General features: G+C 43.3%; 1 protein-coding gene across 1 annotated transcript in view; it reads left to right on the forward strand.

Moving 5' to 3' along the window:
* The first annotated feature begins 19 nt into the window (after positions 1 to 19).
* LOC107111145 (zinc finger protein 581-like) overlaps positions 20 to 2,432 on the forward strand; it is a 5,274-nt gene continuing 2,861 nt past the window's right edge. The window contains exon 1 of the mRNA XM_015412070.1: positions 20 to 389. The gene's annotated coding sequence lies outside the window, so the exon portion shown is untranslated. The remainder of the gene's footprint in view (positions 390 to 2,432) is intronic.

Below are 2,432 nucleotides of genomic sequence, written 5' to 3' on the forward strand. Positions count from 1 at the left end.
CCCCCCCATACCTAGATCTTCCCTTCCTCTCCCTCGGATATGTCCCCGTCTTCTTTCATCCTTTCGTTTTCTTCCCTCTTCCTTTAGGAAATTGGATATGATATTGTGGCTGATCGGGCTGGAAGGAAGGCGACGATAGGGGGTGTGCTCTGCCAGCCACAGCCCTACACGTGTTACTGCAAACTGCGTCACTTGGACCGCTGCAGACCACCAACCAGTATTACCGTCTTGGATTGATAGGATCTCTCCACTGGGATGTTACTGTTTCCATTGCTCAGCCCTCCAAGGTGGTCGCAAAGGGCACGTTCTGGTGCCCACCCAGCTTGGCATGCAACTTTGATGCAGAAATGAGAGCCAAGATGTACACTTAGGGGCATCGTCCATGCAGGGTAAGTTCAGTTGAGAAAAATAAAGATGACAGGTGTGTGTGTGATGGGATGATAGTGGCTTATAAAATTATGCATGGGGTGAAGAAAAAAGAGAAGATTGGTCTTCCTCTCATAATACTTGAACTTAGGAGCAACCAATGAAGTTGATGGGTAGTAGATTTAGGGCAGACAAAAGGAATTAGTATGTCACTCAATTGCTGTGTCAGGCTAAATCAGGAATGTCGAACTCATTTGTTATGAGGGCTGGATCTGACATAAATGAGACCCTGTTGGGCCAGGCCATGTGTGTCATAAAATGTAATGTTAGGTAGAGAGAGATAAACCTTATAAAGGACACAAGCACAATTAAAGGTTTTTTAAACTTTAAATAAAACATGCTTAAAACACTAGCACTCTAGCAATATTTTGTCTATTTAACCGTCTCTGATCACTGACACCTCTTGCTCTGACTTATTGCAGCTGCAGAACTGGAAAAGGAAGCAGGAAACAGACAGGGCCTTGCGGGCTGGATTGCAGCCCTCTGAGGGCCTGATCCAGCCCCCAGGCCACATGTTTGACACCCCCATGCTAAATAATCCACTTTCAGTGCACTTTCCAATTGGACTTTTACTGTGTGAACTGGCAAAATCCAGTTGAAAAGTGCGTTGAAAGTGGATTATTTAGTGTGTGTGACCGCAGCCAACAGGTAGCTAAATTGCGAAATCAGCTGTCACAGATGTAGTGATGGCTACTAATGTCATAAATGACTATAAAGGGGATTGGGCAGATTCATGGAGGATAGGTCTATCAACATCTACTAGCTGTGATGGATAAAGGGTACCTCCACATCCAGGGGTTGTAAATCTCTGAATTAGGAAGCAATATTGACCTCTGTGACCTGTTTGTTTGCAACTGGTTGGCCATGGTGTGGAACAGGATGCTGGAGTAAATGGACCATTAGTCTGGTGCAGCAAAAGGCTTCTTTATATCCTTATGACTTGTTGGAGGAAGGGTCAAGTAGGATTGTGGGTTGGACATACTGATGCCTTGAAAAAGTAGGGGGTGCTCCATCTCCAATTTCCACTGCATTTCTCAGCACCCTCAAGTTCCTCTTACCTGTTTCACCCTAACTCTGACCATCCTAGCATTTCTTATCAGCTCTGATAGCTAACTGGGACCCTCATCATCAGAGGCAGTATGGTGGACCAACGATAGGGGTACACTGTTGCCTTCATAGCTTCCTTGTAAGCTTTCCAGAAGCATTTGACTGACCACTGTTGGAAGTTCAGTGATGGACTAGAAAAAGACCTATGACTTGTCCAGGACTGCAAAAGCAGAGGAGAGGTCTGAGTCCCAAACACTTCCTTTCACCCAACAAACACCCCAGCATGCGTAGCATGCGTGGATTCTCATTGCAGTAACAAAAAAGCCACCTCTTTGCAGACAGGGATACCTCAAAATTGTGAATGAATTATTCTTGCCCAAAATGGCAGTATTAAACCTTCAAATTATTGTATCAATATTCTTAGAAATTTATTAAGATCTTCCTGATCTTATTTTAGAAGCTCATGATCCCATGTAATCCACCCCACCGGGATGAAATCTTACAAACTCAGCCTGTCTCAACGTCCTAGCCAAATTTTATTTCAGTTCCTTGTGATTGGTGCTGCTGTTAGGTAAGAGTATACTTGTTTAATCTGAAGGGCTGTTTTGCGTCTGGTCTGTTGCAATCTGGACATGGAGAAGAAAATAGGCAAGATGCCTTTCCTTCTAACAATTAGTGGTACCTTTTCTTATTGAACTGCAAGTTATCGTTCCTTCTGAGTCACAAAAGAGTCTCAAATCTTTATTCGATAATATGTGGACATGTTCAAATAGAATAATAATCATTTTTGTAAAAATAAAATGCTTTATCAAATACAGTTCTTGAATTTGTTGGCATCACTGCTAACTGCCAGTTCATGTCTAAGCACAGATCCATGGAAGTCAATGGGTTTAGAAGGGTTTAAGAGCCAGTTTGGTGTAGTGGTTAAGTGTGTGGACTCTAATCTGGGAGAACCAGGT

The sequence above is a fragment of the Gekko japonicus genome, unplaced genomic scaffold (assembly GCF_001447785.1).
Source record: "Gekko japonicus isolate JY-2015 unplaced genomic scaffold, Gekko_japonicus_V1.1 scaffold1400, whole genome shotgun sequence".
Lineage (NCBI taxonomy): Eukaryota > Metazoa > Chordata > Lepidosauria > Squamata > Gekkonidae > Gekko > Gekko japonicus.